At 45.2% G+C, this 20827-nt stretch overlaps 1 long non-coding RNA gene across 2 annotated transcripts in view; it reads left to right on the forward strand.

The window, feature by feature from the left end:
• The window catches only part of LOC126428222 (uncharacterized), a 207509-nt gene that overhangs the window by 152634 nt on the left and 34048 nt on the right, over positions 1-20827 (forward strand). Inside the window, exon 3 of one of the 2 annotated variants that reach the window (XR_007576798.1) lies at positions 16314-16894. The exons of the other annotated variant lie outside the window; for it this stretch is intronic. This is a non-coding gene — a long non-coding RNA (uncharacterized LOC126428222). Of the gene's footprint in view, positions 1-16313; positions 16895-20827 lie in introns of those variants that run through there. 2 annotated transcript variants of the gene reach the window in all.

Here is a 20827-nt window from a genome sequence, read left to right on the forward strand (position 1 = left end):
GCTCAGTTGGTAGAGCACTTGCCTGCGAAAGGCTAAGGTCCCGAGTTCGAGTCTCGGTCCGGCACACAGTTTTAATCTGCCAGGAAGTTTCATATCAGCGCACACTCCGCTGCAGAGTGAAAATCTCATTCTGGAAACATCCTGAATTAAGTTTTCCGTGGTTTCCCTAAATCGCTTCAGGTAAATGCCGGTATGGTTCATTTGAAAGGGCACGGCCGATTTCTTTCCCTCGTCCCACGGGACAGATGACCTCGCTGTTTGGTCGGCTCCCCCAAGTCAACCAACCAACCATGAATCCCATCGAATATTTATGAGCCATAATCGAGAGTTGGTGAGAAAAATTCTGCATCCCATTCTCAGTTATGGACGCGTATAGAGTCATCGTGGCTGAATATTTCTGCAGGGAACTTCCAAAGACTTGTTGACTCCATGCCATGTTGCCAAAGAAGGTCCGACTTTGTCAACCCAGTGCTCAAAAATGTTCAAATGTATGTGAAGTCTTATGGGACTTAACTGCTAAGGTCATCAGTCCCTAAGCTTACACACTACTTAACCTAAATTATGCTAAGGACAAACACACACACCCATGCCCGAGGTAGGACTCGAACCTCTGCCGGGACCAGCCGCACAGTCCATGACGGCAGCGCCCAAGACCGCTCGGCTAATCCCGCGCGGCCAACCCAATGCATTTCAATAAAGTAGCATGCGACCAAGACACTTACTGTTATAGTGTAGTCCGATACCAAGTTGTCCACAGCTCGAAACGGCCACATTTCGCGAAATAAAATTCTCCGAACTCGTTGCAGATCAGCGGTTTGGGGTGGCGGGGAGAGTCCTGGTCTGTTTACGCGCGGCGCCATTGTAGTGTCGGGGTGCGAGACGTTTCGGCGCGGCAGCGGCCCGCCCTCCTCGGGACCGGAGCGTTCCCTAAGTGCCTCCTCCACCCCCGCCGCCCTAAGAACGCGGCGGCCATTAGGCGCGCCGGCCGGCTCATCCATCACACGCGGCCGCACCGAGGTCGCTATTGACACCGCTTGCTTTTCATCCCGGCCCACTGCATATCAATATCCCGCCGCGCCGAGCAGCGCCGCTGCCCGCCTGCCGTCACACACCCACCGGCGGCTGCACACCGCGGATTATCTGATAAAGAAAGCTCCCCGAGACCTAACAAGGGAGGCCACAACGTTTGGAACGTGGATTTACTGCAAACTTCGTACACTCGTAGTACTCCATGAGGTCAACAAAATGTGTAAGCAGCAGCGCGTACTTCTCAAGGACTGATGGCCTCAGATGTTGAGTCCCATAGTGCTGACAAGGGAACCTCCCCATTGCACCCCCTCAGATTTAGTTATAAGTTGGCACAGTGGCTAGGCCTTGGAAAACTGAACACAGATCAATCGAGAAAACAGGAAGAAGTTGTGTGGAACTATGAAAAAAATAAGCAAAATATACAAACTGAGTAGTCCATGCGCATGATAGGCAACATCAAGGACAGTGTGACCTCAGGGGCGCCGTGGTCCCGTGGGTAGCGTGAGCAGGTGCGGAACGAGAGGTCCTTGGTCGAAGTCTTCCCTTGGGTAAAATGTTTACTTTTTTTTATTTTCACAAAGTTATGATGTCCGTTTGTTCATTGACATCTCTGTTCACTGTAATAAGTTTAGTGTCTGTGTTTTGCGACCGCACCGCAAAACCGTGCTATTAGTAGACGAAAGGACGCACCTCTCTAATGGGAACCGAAAACATTTGATCGCAAGGTCATAGGTCAACCGATTCCTCCACAGGAAAAAACGTCTGATACATTCTATACGACACTGGTGACGGCATGTGCGTCACACGACAGAAATATGTTGTCGACACACCTAACTTGCACACTTCGCGAATGGGTAAAAAGATTCTTCTACCTTGTCCGATTTAGGTTTTCTTGTGGATGTGATAATCTCTCCCAAAAAACTGATGAAAACATAAGAGTTTGACACATAAACTGCAACAAGTGAATGAATGCAACAGTTTCACTGTCGCACAGTTTTCCCTATGCTCTGTCAAAACATATGTTTTTAACGTTTTCAAATTTTTCCGTTTAGGTGTAGCGTCCCCATACTACGGCGCAGTTACCTCGCATCGGACGGATGGACGGACAGAAAATAATTGTCTGAAAATAAAAATTAAACTTTTCACTCGAGGGAAGACTTGAACCAAGGACCTCTCGTTCCCCAGCTGCTCACGCTGACAACGGGACCACGGCGCTCCTGAGCTCACACTATCCTTGATGTTGCCTATCTTGCGCATGGACCACTCACTTTGTATATTTTGCTTATTTTCTTCATAGTTCTGACACCTTCTTCCTGTTTTCTCGATTGATCAGTTTTTCAAGGCCTACCCACTGTGCCAACTAATAACTATATCTGAGGGGGGTGCGATGGGGAGGTTCCCTTTCAGAATATCGCAAGATTGTTTCGGTCGGCAAATATATATCTGTGTGTGGCCATTTTTACTATGAAGCGGCTGCAGCCAAGTGGTGCTGGCACGGTAGCTCAGCGTGTTCAAAATGGTTCAAATGGCTCTGAGCACTATGCGACTTAACTTCTGACGTCATCAGTAGCCTAGAACTTAGAACTAATTAAACCTAACTAACCTAAGGACATCACACACATCTATGCCCGAGGCAGGAGTCGAACCTGCGACCGTAGTGGTCGCTCGGCTCCGGACAGTAGCGCCTAGAACCGCACGGCCACTCCGGCCGGCTCAGCGTGTTGGGTCAGAGCATTAGCTACCCTTTGTAATAATAATAATAATAATAATAATAAAAAACGACCGAACGGTTCAACGAACAAACTGAACGGGTGCCATCGGACGTCCGCTCTGAACAAATTCAACGAATAATATAGAACAAAATGAAATTTTTTTAAAAAAGTGGTTGGCGTTCAAGCCCCGTAATCGCTGGATCGAGTTCCGTTCGTCAATTTTTTTTTTTCAACACAGTCATTTTCTTTACTATTTACACTACTGGCCATTAAAATTGCTACACCACGAACATGACGTGCTACAGACGCGAAATTTAACCGACAGGAAGAAGATGCTGTGATATGCAAATGATTAGCCTTTCAGAGCAGTCACACAAGGTTGGCGCCGGTGGCGACACATACAACGTACTGATATGAGGAAAGTTTCCAGCCGATTTCTCATACACAAATAGCAGTTGACCGGCGTTGCCTGGTGAAACGTTGTTGTGATGCCTCGTGTAAGGATGAGAAATGCGTACCATCACGTTTCCGACTTTGATAAAGGTCGGATTGTAGCCTATCGCGATTTCGGTTTATCGTATTGCGACATTGCTGCTCGCGTTGGTCGAGATCCAATGACTGTTAGCAGAATATGGAATCGGTGGGTTCAGGAGGATAATACGGAACGCCGCGCTGGATCCCAACGGCCTCGTATCACTAGCAGTCGAGATGACAGGCATCTTATCCGCATGGCTGTAACGGATCGTGCAGCCACGTCTCGATCCCTGACTCAACAGATGGGGACCTTTGGAAGACGACAACCATCTGCACGAACAGTTCGACGACGTTTGCAGGAGCATGCGCTATCAGCTCGGAGACCTTGGCTGCCGCCACCCTTGACGCTGCGTCACAGACTGGAGCGCTTGCGATGGTGTACTCAACGACGAACCTGGGTGCACGAATGGCAAAACGTCATTTTTTCGGATCAATCCAGATTCTATTTAGAGCATCATGACGGTCTCATCTGTGTTTAGCAACATCGCAGTGAACGCACATTGGAAGCGTCTATTAGTCATCGCCATACTGGCGTATCACACGGCGTGATGGTATGGGGTGCCATTGGTTACACGTCTTGTTCGCAATGACGGCAATTTGAACAGTGGACGTTACATTTCAGTTGTGTTACGACCCGTGGCTCTACCCTTCATTCGACCCCTGCGAAACCCTACATTTCAGCAGGATAATGCACGACCGCATGTTGCATGTCCTGTACGGGCCTTTCTGGATACGGAAAGTGTTCGACTGCTGCCCTGGCCAGCACATTCTCCAGATCTCCCACCAATCGAAATCGTCTGGTCAATGGCGGCCAAGCAACTGGCTCGTCACAATACGCTAGTGACTACTGTTGATGAACTGTGGTATCGTATTGAAGCTGCATGGGCAGCTGTACCTGTACACGCCATCCAAGCTCTGTTTGACTCAATGCCGAGGCCTACCAAGGCCATTATTACGGCCAGAGGTAGTTGTTCTGGGTACTGGGTCGAATCATAGCTGATAAGGAAAAGCTGAACGAAGCGAAAAAGAGCGTAAAGAGAGCAATGAGAGAAGCATTCAACGAATTCGAACATAAAACATTGGCAAACAATCTAAACAAGAACCCTAAAAAGTTTTGGTCATATGTAAAATCGGTAAGCGGATCTAAATCCCCTATTCAGTCACTCGTTGACCACGATGGCACCGAAACAGAGGACGACCGAAGAAAGGCAGAAATACTGAATTCAGTGTTCCGAAACTGTTTCACTGCGGAAAATCGTAACACGGTCCCTGACTTCAGCCGTCGCACGGACGCCAAAATGGAAAATATTGAAATAAACGATATCGGAATTGAAAAACAACTGCTATCACTTAGTAGCGGAAAAGCATCCGGACCAGACGAGATACCCTTAAGATTCTACAGTGATTATGCTAAAGAACTTGCCCCCTTTCTATCAGCAATTTATCGTAGATCGCTGGAAGAACGTAAAGTACCTAGCGACTGGAAGAAAGCGCAGGTCGTTCCCATTTTCAAGAAGGGTCATAAATCAGATGCGAATAATTATAGGCCTATTTCGCTTACGTCAATCTGTTGTAGAATAATGGAACATGTTTTGTGTTCTCGTATTATGACGTTCTTAGATAATACAAATCTCCTTCATCATAACCAACATGGATTCCGCAAACAGAGATCATGTGAAACTCAGCTCGCCCTATTTGCCCAAGAAATTCACAGTGCCGTAGACACTGGCGAGCAGATTGATGCCGTATTCCTGGACTTCAGGAAGGCATTTGATACGGTTCCGCACTTACGTTTAGTGAAAAAAATACGAGCTTACGGAATATCGGACCAGGTTTGTGATTGGATTCAGGATTTCCTAGAAGAAAGAACACAACATGTCATTCTTAACGGTTCAAAATCTGCAGATGTAGAGGTAATTTCGGGAGTACCGCAGGGAAGCGTGATAGGACCTTTATTGTTTACAATATACATAAATGACTTAGTTGACAACATCGGTAGCTCCGTGAGGCTATTTGCAGATGACACGGTTGTCTACAAGAAAGTAGCAACATCAGAAGACTCGTACGTACTCCAGGAGGACCTGCAGAGGATTAATGCATGGTGCGACAGCTGGCAGCTTTCCCTAAACGTAGATAAATGTAATATAATGCGCATACATAGGGGCAGAAATCCATTCCAGTACGATTATGCCATAGGTGGTAAATCATTGGAAGCGGTAACGACCGTAAAATACTTAGGAGTTACTATCCGGAGCGATCTGAAGTGGAATGATCACATAAAACAAATAGTGGGAAAAGCAGGCGCCAGGTTGAGATTCATAGGAAGAATTCTAAGAAAATGTGACTCATCGACGAAAGAAGTAGCTTACAAAACGCTTGTTCGTCCGATTCTTGAGTATTGCTCATCAGTATGGGACCCTTACCAGGTTGGATTAATAGAAGAGATAGACATGATCCAGCGAAAAGCAGCGCGATTCGTCATGGGGACATTTAGTCAGCGCGAGAGCGTTACGGAGATGCTGAACAAGCTCCAGTGGCGGACACTTCAAGAAAGGCGTTACGCAATACGGAGAGGTTTATTATCGAAATTACGAGAGAGCACATTCCGGGAAGAGGTGGGCAACATATTACTACCGCCCACATATATCTCGCGTAATGATCACAACGAAAAGATCCGAGAAATTAGAGCAAATACGGAGACTTACAAGCAGTCGTTCTTCCCACGCACAATTCGTGAATGGAACAGGGAAGGGGGGATCAGATAGTGGTACAATAAGTACCCTCCGCCACACACCGTAAGGTGGCTCGCGGAGTATAGATGTAGATGTAGATGTAGATGATTTGTCAGGATCTATGCACCCAAATTGCGTGAAAATGTAATCACATGTCAGTTCTAGTATAAATATTTGTCCAATATCATCTGCATTTGTTCTTGGTGTAGCGATTTTAATGGCCAGTAGTGTATATTACAATTGATATAATTTATACGTGTAATCGGATGAACTTTTATTAAATTTACAATGTTATTTGGCAGTGTACTAATTTTTACTATCACAAATAATATAGTATTCATAACTATCGACTAGTAAACGACCAAACGCATACAGTAATACTGAAAGTGTATGCTTGTCCGTGTCTTCAAAATAGATCGTATTCAATCGAAAGAGAAAGAGAAATTGCTTCTCGGAAGACGCTATTAAAATACACTCGATACTGCATAACCAGTTATCAGTACCGATTTTTTAAGGAAATACTGCGTTATGCATGGTTTGCTTCCAAATTATTGTCTGAAAGACAGGTTTTTGAAAGTGTTAAGGAGGTTTGTTTTTCCACGGAAAGACCTTGCGTATGCGGAAACATAGCATTTATTCAATGCAGCTGGTGCTTTTTAACTTTGTTTTCCATGTATTTACGAAAAATACCATTCTGCAGCTTGTACTCGTAATGTCGAAAGCGACGATTAATTGTATATCTTTCGAATGCCGTCTGTGCCGGTCAAAATTTAAAGGTAACAAGTAGTTTCGGGCTCCTAGGTATAAGGGATTTCTCAAATCACGGACAAGCATACATTTTCAGTATCAATTTATGCGTTTGGTCGTTTACTAGTCGATAGTTATGAATATTATATTATTTGTGATAGTAAAAATTAGTAGACTGCCAAATAACATTGCAAATTTAATAACAGTTCATTGGATTACACGTATTTTTCCCATTATTTCAATTGTAATATAAATAGTAAAGAAATTGACTGTGTTGAAAATAGAAAAAATACAGACGAAGGGACTCGATCCAGTGATTACGGGACTTGAACGCTAACCACTCGGCTGCCGCCGCTTCATGGTAAAAATGGCCACGCACAGATATATATTTGACGACCGAAACCATCTTGCGATTTTCTCAGTAACGCTTGAGAAGTACGCGCTACTGGTTACACGTTTTGTTGTCCTCTTGGAGTAGTAAGAGTGTACGAAGTTTGCAGTAAATCCGCCTTCCAAACGTCGTGGCCTCGCCTTGTAAGACCTAACATGGGTGGATTTTGAAGCCCATATTAATTGGACATCCGTTGGGCTTCATCTAACGTTTTCAGTCAAAGTTTGAGATGAGAAGTGAGGGGTTTCTTTAATGTGAACGTGAATTGGCTCGTGCGTAAATGTGCCCTGTTTGGTGTGACACTTGGCATTGTTTTTATGCTCAGGAATGACGAATGGCTATGTTCCTTGGATGTTTATTGTTGACATGGATGAGCTTTCTGCATAGCGGTGAAATGAGATGGAAAGATTAATTTTGTTATTTATCGTAGAATGAGTGCGTTCTTTGGTGTTTGATGGTTGTGATCCCGAGCGACTGGAAAAAAGCGCAGGTGACGCCTGTATACAAGAAGGGTAGAAGGACGGATCCTCAAAATTACAGACCAATATCCTTAACATCGGTTTGTTGCAGGATTCTCGAACATATTCTCAGTTCGAATATAATGAATTTCCTTGAGACATAGAGGTTGCTGTCCATGCATCAGTACGGCCTTAGAAAGCATCGCTCCTGCGAAACGCAACTCGCCCTTTTTTCACATCATACCTTGCTAACCATGGATGAAGGGTATCAGACGGATGCCATATTCCTTGACTTCCGGAAAACGTTTGACTCCGTGCTCCACTGCAGACTCCTAACTAAGGTACGAGCATATGGGATTGGTTCCCAAGTATGTGAGTGGCTCGAAGACTTCTTAAGTAATAGAACCCAGTACGTTGTCCTCGATGGTGAGTGTTCATCCGAGGTGAGGATATCATCTGGAGTGCCCCAGGGAAGTGTGGTAGGTCCGCTGTTGTTTTCTATCTACATAAATGATCTTTTGGATAGGGTGGATAGCAATGTGCGGCTGTTTGCTGATGCTGTGGTGTCGTCGTTGAGTGATTGTAGGAGGATACAAGATGACTTGGACAGGATTTGTGATTGGCGTAGAGAATGGCAGCTAACTCTAAATATAGATAAATGTAAATTAATGCAGATAGTAGGAAAAAGAATCCCGTAATGTTTGGAAACTCCATTAGTAGTGTAGCGCTTGACACAGTCACGTCGATTAAATATTTGGGCGTAACTTTGCAGAGCGATATGAAGTGGGACAAGCATGTAATGGCAATTGTGGGGTCGGCGGATAGTCGTCTTCAGTTCATTGGTAGAATTTTGGGAAGATGTGGTTCATCTGTAAAGGAGACCACTTATAAAACACTAGTGCGACCTATTCTTGAGTACTGCTCCAGCGTTTGGGATCCCTATCAGGTCGGATTGAGGGAGGTCATAGAAGTAATTCATAGGCGGGCTGCTAGATTTGTTACTGGTAGGTTTGATCATCACGCGAGTGTTACGGAAATGCTTCAGGAACTCGGGTAGGAGTCTCTGGAGGAAAGGAGGCGTTTTTTTCGTGAATCGATACTGAGGAAATTTAGAGAACCAGCATTTGAGGCTGACTGCAGCACAGGTTTACTGCCACCAACTTACATTTCGCGGAAAGACCACAAACATAAAATAAGAGAGATTAGGGCTCGTACAGAGGCATATAGGCAGTCATTTTTCCCTCGTTCTGTTTGGGAGTGGAACAGGGAGAGAAGATGCCAGTTGTGGTACGAGGTACCCTCCGCCACGCACCGTATGGTGGATTGCGGAGTATGGATGTGGATGTAGATGCACATGCACATGTACATGTAGAGGTGATGGTTGTCATGTTTGTGTGGGACGGACCAATGTGCGACTGTGGTGATTCTTAAGGGGACATTCTATGCCGGCAATATTAAATTATCGAATTTTGTGACCCATTATCTTGGAAACTTTTTAAGACACCAGCTTACAATTTTCCATAATTATTGAATGCGCCTTTGTAGATACACTGAACTATAGCTATTACTAAAATTGTATTGTGGGGCGTGTTATCTTTTTTTCAAACACTCAATTTCTTGACAAAATTTTGTAAATAAATGAATAAAAAAAAACTCAGGATATTTCAATTATTCTAGTTCCATATGTGTTGAATCTCACACTTGGCATGCTATGAAAATTTCGTGTCTCTACCATCAGTACTTTTTTAGAAAACGTGTCATTTATTGTAAAAAATGTAGTTCAGAAATATTGAGGTTTAAACCTCTTTTATTACAAGTTCTTATACAGACTTACATTTCTGCGTCTTTTATGCACTAGAATTGCCCTGGCCCACAATCTGTGTCTTATTCTGGGTCACAACAGCCCAGTGCTTGCCGCCTCCTCTTCTTGCTTGCTTCTTTTGTCATTTATTGAGCAGCTAACTCTGCTTCACATACACGAAGGTTATCCAGTTCCCGCTGTCTTTTAGCTGTGTTCTGTCCAAATCTTTCCCCTAACTTCTCCAGAACCTTAAGTCTTTCATAGTTCCCACCATTAAAAGTTGTTACAGCAACTGACACCGCTAACTTTAGACTGGTAAGGCCAAGACATACATTTTTAGGCACACGGCACCACACAACATTACTGAAGGACACATTCACATTCTGGGTCTTCTTTAGTGGCTCAGGATTTGCCAGATCTCTGTAAATAGGTTTGATTGCCTCCATTACTGCCAAAGGAAGAGAAAGTTTACCACTGTCATCCGTTTCTAAAGTTACTTTGCTTTTCGATGCTTAGGGGGTGTAGGGTCGAAGTAGAGAGGATATAAAATGTAGGCTGGCAATGGCAAGGAAAGCGTTTCTGAAGAAGAGAAATTTGTTAACATCCAGTATAGATTTAAGTGTCAGGAAGTCATTTCTGAAAGTATTCGTATGGAGTGTAGCCATGTATGGAAGTGAAACATGGACGATAAATAGTTTGGACAAGAAGAGAATAGAAGCTTTCGAAATGTGGTGCTACAGAAGAATGCTGAAGATTAGATGGGTAGATCACATAACTAATGAGGAAGTATTGAATAGGATTGGGGAGAAGAGAAGTTTGTGGCACAACTTGACCAGAAGAAGGGATCGGTTGGTAGGACATGTTCTGAGGCATCAAGGGATCACCAATTTAGTATTGGAGGGCAGCGTGGAGGGTATAAATCGTAGAGGGAGACCAAGAGATGAATAAACTAAGCAGATTCAGAAGGATGTAGGTTGCAGTAGGTACTGGGAGATGAAAAAGCTTGCACAGGATAGAGTAGCATGGAGAGCTGCATCAAACCAGTCTCAGGACTGAAGACCACGACAACAACAAGGGGGTGTAGTCACTTAAGAAACATCATCGTAGTTTCCTTCACTGCTGGCACACATGTTTTCAAGTACTTCAGAAGAAAATGCAGGTCTCACACATGTTACCCGCAAGTTTGTGTTTCTTGAAGTTACTTTTACGCTTAGTCACTTTATTTACGTATAAAAAGCAATAGAAGTTAGCTTATTCCAAAAATTGCCGATAATCACACTACTTTCAACGAAAACTAGTACGAGAAACAAAGGACTGATTTGTTTATTCATAATGCCAACTTCTGAGACGTAGCAGCAGGGACAGAACAAAGCAATTCACAGCCTTCTAGACTGTGTAGTTCCCAAGATATGACCGCTCAACTGTGGCAGTAAATGCGTAGCCGAGAAATTTGACAGTCACACATCAACATTCAAAATATTATTTGAAGGTCTAACAATTGTCTGATTTTAATGTATTATACACCAAAATGTTCTGGAAAGTCCAAAGTACATTGTGAAGAAGAAAACAGAAAATGCCAAATTTCACGTACAATGTCCTGTTAAGTCGTTGTTTTGGAGTTGAGTCTTGTTACCACGCCCCCCCCCCCCCCCAGATCTCAATCATAAAGCCTTGTCGGAAGTACCACCATCTTCCAGATTAACAATTTAGCTTTGGTGGTTAGGCCAGTACCCTTGAACAGTGGATACACCTGAAAGAGTCTAGCGGAACCCTGGTTACATGCGTCGCTAATGTGATGTTTCCAGAGTAGTGTATGATCATTTCAAGCCTAAGCATTTTATGGAATCACGCCAGGGGAGTTCCCGCCCGTCTATAGAGAACTGACAATCGAGAGGTCTCCTTCAGGTAGTGAACATGATTGCTCGAGATTAATTTTGATTTTCCAAATATTGCACCATTAGGTAATTTCCTGAAGGTGCCTTTGAAGCTGCGTGACGATGTAATTGTCATCCGCAAAGAGGCCAAGACAGTGTTGTCCCGTTTGGTACGTCATTCGTGTAAACAGTATAGAGTGTAGGCCCCAGTACTGAACCTTGTGGAACCCCTGGTTCTATTTGCTTAATTCTTCTCTCGCTCGTATTGAACCTAACAAAAAAATTTCTTTTATCTAAGAATGATGATGTGGAAGGTACATTCATACTGGTGGAGTTTGAGTAGTATGCCGTCGTGCCAGAAATGCTCGACGGCCTTCTCTGTACCCAAGAAGACAGCACTTGAGCTGTGCTCATCTGCCCCGGGCTTAAAGATGTGCTCAAAGAAAGTTCCACTACTTCATGTGTCCACTCGTCTCAAACTCTGCCACACATTTATGAGCATTTCACTTTATTGTAACGTGTGTTGTCGACAGGGCACCTCACGTTGATTCCATATTTATAAATTTCCAGAAGGCTTTTGATATAGTTCCTCATAAGAGTCCTGCTATCTAATAGCGTACCTCTGGCGTATTGTCTCAGTTACACAGTCTGATTTGTGATTTCGTAGTAGGGATGGAAAGAACGGAGCGGTTAAAACCAATACCGTTATTGTACCGAATAACCGGTAATTTTTCATATTTGTTCGGCCTCAGTTACAAAGATGTCTCTTATTTCTTACTAATAATCGAGTAAAAAAAAAAGATATCGATTGCCGTAGCAGCAGTGGTAAAGTTTTTAGTATTTAAATAAGGCTTTTATTTTTAATAGAACAATTTTTATTCGTAAAATGCACATTCCTTTGCAATATTGCGTTATAATAGAAAATGGGAAAACTGATCGGTGTCGTTTTAATAACAATGCCGACAGTAACGAGCTGTAAATACATTCCATAAGAAATGATACAGCGTTACTGTGACAGTAATGTACCTGCTACAGTGTGGCATAGCCTATTAGACAGTACACATGTCCCATCTAGTGTGTATGGTAGCTTGTCACTGTCAACGTCAGACATCAGTTGTACTACAGAATGGTACTATCCTTTGTGTCGATCTACCTTGCGGAGTGCAGTATCACTGGAGCACAGCGATCCTTTTGCTGTAAAAGATTAAAAACGACAGGAGCCACAACAAACTTGTAATATCATATGAGGAGAAAACTTAAAATCTAATAGTTCTTTCACAGTTTGCAATAAAAACAGGCAGTAGCTGATCTGTTGCCTGTATCTAAATAATATGCCTTTATCTGTTTGTAGCCCTTGAAAAAGGATAAATCAACATAGAAAGTTTTCATCTTTATGACTGACTATTCGTAATGAGCGAATAGTAGTATGACGCTCGATTTCAAGATAATTTTTGAGCAGAGTTTCAAAAGATTAGAAATAGTACGAGAATGTTGGTGATTTTTCATACACTGAAGCACCAAAGAAACTGAGTATTGAAATACAGAGATACGTAAACAGGCAGAACACGGCGCTGCGGTCGGCAAAGCCTGTATAAGACGACAAGAGTCTGGCGCAGTTGTTAGATCGGTTACTGCTGCTAGAATGGCAGCTTACCAAGACTTAAGTGAGTTTCAACATTGTGTTACAGTAAACGCATGAGCGATGGGACACAACATCCCCGAGGTAGCGATGAAGTGGGGATTTTCCCGTACGACCATTTCACGAGTGTACCGCGAATATCAGGAATCCGGCAAAACATCAAATCTCCGACATCGTTGCCGCCGGAGAAGGATCCTGCAAGAACGGGACCAACGACGACTGAAGATAACCGTTCAACGTGACAGAAGTGCAACCCTTCCGCAAATTGCTGCAGATTTCAGTGCTGGACCATCAATAAGTATCAGCGTGAGCGTGCGAACCATTCAACGAAACGTCATCGATATGGGCTTTCGGAGCCGGAAGCTCACTCGTATACACTTAGTGACTGCACTACCCAAAGCTTTACGCCTCGCTCGGACCCGTCAACACCGACATTGCACTGTTGATGACTGGACAAGTCTCGTTTCAGATTGTGTCGAGTGGATGGACGTGTATAAGTATGGAGACAACCTCATGAATCCATGGAGCTTGCATGTCAACAAGGGACTGTTCAAGTTGTTGGAGGCTCTGTAATGGTGTGGGTCGTGTGCAGTTGGAGTCATATGGGACCTTTGATACGTCTCTGTCAGGTGACACGTACGTAAGCATCCTGTTTGATGACCTGCGCTCATTCATGTCCATTGTGAATTCCGAAGGACTTGGGCAATGCGACACCCCACATGTCCAGAATTGCTACAGAGTGGCTCCAGGAACACTCTTCTGAGTTTAAACACTTTCGCTGGCCACCAAACTCCCCAGGCATGTACATTATTGAGCATACCTGGTATGCCTTGCAACGTGCTGTTCAGAAGAGATCTCCACCCCCTCGTAGTCTGACGGATTTGTGGACAGCCCTGCAAGATTCATTGTGTCAGTTCCCTCCAGCAGTACTTCAAACATTAGTCGAGTCCATGCTACGTCGTGTTGCTTCACTTCTGCGTTCTTGCGGGGGCTACACGATATTAGGCAGGTGTAGCAGTTTCTTTGACTCTTCAGTGTAGTATTCATATCAGAAAGGTCATAATATCTTAGGAGGTGCGATAAATAAGTAATGCAGCACATTTCTTTTTTCGCAGCTAATTTTGATTTAAAAGAATGAGGAACTTTGCGGGACATCGTGGAGTAACCCTGCTTCAGCCCTTATAGTTTCACGATGTACCGATAGGCGGTGGTGCTGTACGTAGCCTTCAAAATGGCGTCTGCAAGGGAATTGCGTTCCAAGCAGAGAATTGTCATTGAGTTTCGTTTGGCGTGAAACTAGACCATCACACACATTCGTAGGTGCTTGCAAAATGTCTACGGAAACCTGAAAGTGAACAAAGGCACGGTAATCCTTGGGCGGGATTTTTGTCATCATCGCAACAAGGTTGTGAGAACCTGTCAGAATTCCCGCGTGTCGGACGGCCGCACACAGCTGTGACTCCTGTCATGCTGGAACGTGTTGACACTCTCATTCGAGGTGATCGGCGCAACACAGTCTAACAGCTCGCTGCTCAACTGAACGTCTCTGTTGGTAGTGGTGATCACACTCCTCCAACAATTGGGGTATTCAAAGATGTTTGCCAGCCAGGTTCCTCGCCTTCCAACAGAAGACCATTAAGAGCAAGGAAAGACTATTGTACGGAATTACTTGTACGTTACGAGGCTGATAGTGACAAATTTTTGTCGGACATCGTCACAGGCGATGAAACATGGGTTGATCACTTTGAACCGGAAACAAAAGGGCATTCCATGGAGTGGCATCACACAAACACTCCTCCGAAGAACGAGTTCAAAGCCGCGCCCTCAGCACTTAAAGTTATGGCGACGGTCTTCTGAGACTCTGAAGGGGTAATTCTGTTTGATGGCCTCCTTCATGGTGCTGCCCTCAGCCTGCACGTCGCTATGAAAATACAAACGACACGACAACTCAAGGCCTCACAAAGGTTTGTGCACTCGAAAGGAGCTCAGAAAACTTCATTGGACTGTTCTTCCTCACCCACTGTACAGCCCAGCTTTCATATATTCGCACTTTCCGCCTTCCATCTGTTTGACCCCATGAAGTATGCACTCCGCACGAAGCAGTACGTGAAATTTTAGCATAATAAAGTTTAATTCACTGTCACGCGCGCTCCATGTGCGTACTATTAGTCCCTTCTCTTGCCAGAAGCTTTCCTTAGCCCAAGTGCTGTATATGTGACTCTGCAAAACTAGCTGTACATTGGTGAGGAAACACGAAATGACAACAACCACGTTATACATGTTTTAATTATTATGGAGGTGAAATTTTGTAATGGACTGACAGGCTTTCGGCTATATGTTAACGTATCTCTGCCTCAAGATGTAATCCAGTAAGTCTGAATAATTTTTTGTATGCCTGCCGAGATGTTATTGCACTTGTGTGTATAAGTAGCTTAACATATTGTAACTGTTAAGTTATTTAGGTTGTCAATATTTACTTCTGATGGAGACGTTTTTATAAATGTTAAATGAAACTTCTAATTTGCAACATACTGACTGACTGTTTACTATTTCTACAAGAAGATTTCATCCTGCGGTTGCTGGTACAGCACCACCGCCTATCGGTACATCGTGAAACTATAAGGGCTGAAGCGGGGTTACTCCACGATGTCCCGCAACAAGTTCCACCCGTGTACGAATTCTTAAACTATTCATGATACGTTAATGGCGGCCTTCACACGTGATGGTACCTGCGTTCTTTGTCACATGAGAAGGATTTATGCTGTGCTTGGTGCTCTTCGATCGTCAGATGTGGTCGACCGGAACGTTGGTAAATAATATGCCTACCTCCATTTAGTGTTATGGTCCAGCATTGGGCCACTGGTAAATCTCAACGCCCCACAAATCTGGTCACTACACAATTCAGTCAGCCAGCCAAATGGAGACCCACAATGAGACCATTACAAGACTCATTCGGATGCTGATAACTCTATGCCACACGAATATGCAGAATCACCCTGTCCTTAACACTGATCAAACAAACACGTCACAGAGTTCACTCTCCTTACATACCTTACCATCCCTGATAACAACACTAGACACGTACAACACTAATGTCCTATGGTGGCTGTTCCCCCGTCACAGACAACTGCCACCTCACATATTTTACATAAACGCTGGTGGTGTGCGTTTGCATGAAGTTACTTTGACGTCCTGCCATGTCTCCTGTGTTCTACGTATTTTTCGCGGGCTATGCAGAAAAAGTCGCATGGTAATGTTGCTCAGCAGTTCTTCCCCAGTTCAGAATGCCTCCTCTGTTGTGATGTGGAAACTTTACTTACGGCTTTAATAAATTCTTATTCTTTATGTATCATATATTTACAGCTGTTTCATAACGTTTTGCGTATTTTGTTGCAGATGTTGATCCAAGGACCAATGCTTGGTGAAGGGTCTCCTTTCAAACGGATGGACAGATGAACACCAGCAACCACTGCACAAAAAGTATGCAACAGCCCAGGGGACATATACTATGTGCAGTGTCTCCTTTCAGCAACTACTGCACAGAGGGTAGGCCTATACAAAAACTCAAGGGACCTACGCTCTATGGAGTGTCTCGTTTCAAAAGGATGTGCAGATAAATGTCAGCAGCCACCGCACAAAGGGTACACAACAACACAAGGGACCTACGCTCCATGGAAAGTCTCCTTTCAGATGGATGAGTGCATGAACACCAGAAACCACTGCAAAAAGGGTATAAACAATCCGTTGTGGAAAAATTTAAACAGAAAGCTCCTGATGATAGGGAAATAGAGCAAAGACAATGGAAGCTATTCAGAGATGTCTCCATTCTGAATTGCGGTTGGACAGGACATCCACCAACATGGTAGGAAGAAAATGTCCGACTCCTACCGATTATGTTACAGTAAGAAATGCCACTTGTTCTCAATGTGACTAAACAGGGCGATAATGCCATGCAGAAGTTGGAAGAATAAGGGAAAATAAGAGGCGACAAAGCTGTGCAGTCGAACACGGTCGCAGTAAATAAGCCCACGGTCCGAATAATAGACAGATAAGCCCACAGTCTGAACAGCAGACTGTGCCACAGAAAACGATGTATTAGAAAGTATTGCGCATGACTAAGGAAGCAATTGAAGCTACTGTCAGATACAGGGGCACATCTGTTAAGAAAACAAATATTACTTTTAGTTGTAATGTTAGAATACATGAAGCAGCAGTGCCTTGGCTGAGAAGTGTCTCCAGCGAAGCACTATGTACAAGTGAGTGCTGTGTCTTGAAGATACTGTACCTAGGAAGAAATGATGTCTCCAGATCAGTGTATCCAGTTAGTGACCGTTTCTAGAATCACATGAGGGTATGGGTGCTGGAGACCTCCATAACTGGTTTCTAACATTTTCTATTGTTTTGTTGTTGCTAAACATGAGGTTGTGTTCTGTGCTGCAACTGTAAATATTTCGCCTCTAAATATTTTCAGAGCTACATATATACATACTGTACAATATATTATATGTATCTCATCTGTACCAGAGCTGATGGGGAATACTTGGTGTCCATGAAGCCTTAGTTCTTTGTACAGGATTTAGAGGACGAGTTTGGGGAGGTGGATGGAGGGCTTGTCAAAAATGCAACCCGAGTCAGTCTTGATAAAAACAGCATCTTCTGCCCAGTCATGGACATTACTCACTTGTAAGAAGCTGGGGTATGTTTCTGTCACTATCACGCCCCATAAAAGCTTAAATATGGTCCAGGGCATTATCTTCCACAGGGATCTTCTTTTACAGTCCGATGACGAGCTGCGCACCATCTTAGAGCGACGAGGTGTACATTTCGTCTGGCATGTCCACTGGGGTCCGAGGGGTAGTCTGGTTGCCACCGGTGCCTTCATCTTGGCCTTCGAGGGTGATACATGACCTGAGAAGGTCCCATCCCGATACTCCATGTGCCCTGCCTTCCATCTGTGTCAACTGCAGACAGCACCATCCCCCTTGCTTGCCGGACTGTAAGATTCTACAGAAGGAAAGGAAAATAATGGAATACAAGACCCTGGACCGACTGACCTACACTGAGGCTAAACGGAAATTGAATGGCTTCATCCCATGTGAATGCAGTCAGCTCTCAGAGCGGAAGGACCCCACCTGCCCCCTTGATGGTGGAGGGTACTTCCCTCCTTGTTGCTCTCACACCACCTACCTCAGAAGCAACAGCGCCCCCCCCCCCCCCCCAACCACTGGGGACGCCAGACCCCACTTCTAAGCTGGAGTAGCGTATGTCTTCTTCGACTTCTCTCGCTAGGAATGGATCCCTTGGGTCACTCCCTTCCCAGGTTCCTACCAGTGGCACAGCAGACACCCACCAGTGGCTGAAGAAGCCACGGGTTGCTGGTCGTAGAGCTTCCTCTTCAGTCCCGGAGACTGAATCAAAGAAGCCCTCCCAGCAAGGGCAACCAAAGGAACAGTCTGAGAAATCGAAATTGAAGACCCCTAAGACCAAGGAACCTGTGGTGGCACCCACTCCACCGCTACCTACAAGCTCTGCATCTGACGATGAAGTGGAGATTCTGGTGTCCACTGAGGACCTAGATCTCGCCAGTCCCTCAGACATGATGGATGTCGCTCCTGTCGGTACTCAGTCGGTGGCAGCAGGTGACCCAGTGGCGTAATTTGCCTTCTTGGTCCCTTCACGCCTTTCTCGGTCATGGACAATGTCATCCTCCAGTGGAACTGCAACGGTTTTTTCCACCATCTTGCTGAGCTCCGCCAACTTCTCAGCCTTCACCCTTTCTTCTGCATTGCTCTTCAGGAAAGTTGGTTTCCGGCGAGTCGAACCCGCGCCCTCCATGGCTTTCAGGGTTATTATAGGAACCGGGCAGCTTATGAGTGGGTAACTAGTGGCGTCTGCATCTACATCCTTCACTTCCTTTGCAGCGAGTCTGTCCCTCTACAAACACCTTTAGAGGCTGTCGACGTTCAGGTGTGGATGTCCCAGGCTGTTACTGTCTGCAGTCTCTATCTTCCACCATGTCCTGGCTGCGCTGACTGTCCAGTTTCCACCACCTTTTCTGTTACTGGGCGACTTCAAGGCCAATAACCCTCTGTGGGTTGGATCAGTGGCCACAGGCCGAGGCAGCATAGTTGAGCAAGTATTGGCATAGCTCTCTCTTTTAAATACTGTTGCCTTCACACATTTCAGTGTGGCGCATGGCATATACTTAGCCATCGACATCTGCAGCCCTAGCTTATTACCATCAGCCCAATGGAGTGTGCATGACAACTTGCGCGGTAGTGACCACTTTCTCATCTTTCTGTCACTACCACAGTGTCATTCTTCTGGGCGCCCCTGCAGCTGGGCTATGAATAAGGCTGACTGGGACTTGTTAACCTCCATTGACACTATTGAGCCTCTTTCCAATGACGCCCTTGACGCGGTGGTTCACTCAGTCACCACCAGCATCGCTTCTGCTGCAGAATCTACCATTCCCTGTTCGTCTGGGTCCCCTCGGCGGAAGACTGTGCCTTGGTGATCGCCTGAGATCGTTGGGGCGATTAAAGATCACAGGCGAGCACTCCAGCTTCACAAGCAGCATCCCTCATTGGAACACCTCATTGCCTTTAAACGGCTCCGTGCACGAGACCGCCATCTCATTTGCCATCGCAAGCAGGAGTGCTGGGAAAGATAAGTCTCCACCATTGACCTCCGTACCTCTCCATTGCAGTTTTGGGCCAAAATTAGGTGCCTCTATGGCTATCGGACCCCTATCAGTGTACCTGCACTTTCACTGAATGGAGAAGTCTGTACTGACTCCGACACAATTGCAAACTGCTTAGCAGAGCATTTTGCTCAGAGTTCCATTCTTCGAATTACCCACTGGCCTTCTTCTCCCTGAAAGAGCGGTTGGAACATAATAGTCTTTCATTTCACACGTGCCACCCTGAATCGTACAATGTTCCATTCAGTGAGTGGGAATTTCAAAGTGCCCTAGCCGCTTGCCCTGATACTGCTCTCAGGCCTCATCACATCCACTGTCAGATGCTCAAACACCTCTCAGTGGACTGCCAGCGACGCCTCCAAGACCTGTACAATGGTGTCTGGGTTGTGGATGAGTTCCCATCACAATGGTGGGAAAGCATTGTAATCTCCCATTTGAAACCTGGCAAGAACCAACTGGAGGTGGACAGCTACTGCCCCATTAACCTCACCAACGCTCTTTGTTCAACACATGGAGAGCCAGCGGTTGAGTTGGCTACTTGAGTCTCAGGGCCTTCTGGCTTCGTCTCAGGGTGGGTTCCGTAAGGGCCGCTCTGCCGTCGATAATCTAGTGTGCCTGGAATCTGCTATCCGTATGGCCTTTGCCTGCAGTCAGCGCCTGGTCGGTGTCTTTTTTGACATGTGGAAGGCATACGATACGACATGGCAACATCGCATCCTCTCTATGCTTCGGGGCCCACTCCCAATTTTTATACAAAATTTTCTGTCGCTTCATTCCTTCCACATGCAAGTTGCGGCCTCCCATAGTTCCTCCCAAGTTCAGGAGAATGGGGGTCCCACAAAGATCTGTCTTAAGTGTCTGCCTCTTTTTAATTGCAATTAATGGGCTTCTACCTATGCTATAGCTCCATTTGCATGGCAGCTGCTGAACGGCAGCTGCAGGGCGCTATCTGCAAGGTGCAGTCTTGAGCTGTAGTGCATGGCTTTCAGTTTGCAGCTGCTAAGACCTGTGTTATCCATTTCTGCTAGCGACACACTTTTCATCCTTAGCCACAGCTTTATCTTGACAGCGAACCTCTTGCTGTGGTGGAGATACCCGGTTGACTTGGCTCCCTCATATTCGGCAGCTTAAACAGACATGTTGGCGGAATCTTAATGTTCTTCGTTGCTTGAGTCACAGCAGCTGTAGTGCTGATCGGTCTACCCTT

Source organism: Schistocerca serialis, chromosome 12, assembly GCF_023864345.2.
Source record: "Schistocerca serialis cubense isolate TAMUIC-IGC-003099 chromosome 12, iqSchSeri2.2, whole genome shotgun sequence".
Lineage (NCBI taxonomy): Eukaryota > Metazoa > Arthropoda > Insecta > Orthoptera > Acrididae > Schistocerca > Schistocerca serialis.